Below are 314 nucleotides of genomic sequence, written 5' to 3'. Positions count from 1 at the left end.
ATACAAATACAAATATCAAATGATATTTCGTACATAAGTTCCGAAAAACTCATTGGTATGAGCCGCGGTTTGAACCCGCGACCTCCGTATTGCAAGTCGCATGCTCTTACCGCTAGGCCACCAGCGCAGCGCTTCCTTATGAGAAAAAAATTACATAATTTATTGAATTTATTGCGAGGGCCAGAATTCATTTCATTGTCTTGTTCTTTGTCCCCAAATAATGTGACAGATTGGAGCTTTTTGTATGGGATGAAATTTAGTTTTCATATTTCTCAGAAGAATTACGTATAATCTACAGCTAGAAAGACATGCAA

This window comes from Cydia pomonella, chromosome 19 (assembly GCF_033807575.1).
Source record: "Cydia pomonella isolate Wapato2018A chromosome 19, ilCydPomo1, whole genome shotgun sequence".
NCBI lineage: Eukaryota > Metazoa > Arthropoda > Insecta > Lepidoptera > Tortricidae > Cydia > Cydia pomonella.
Note: the sequence above shows the minus strand (reverse complement) of the source record.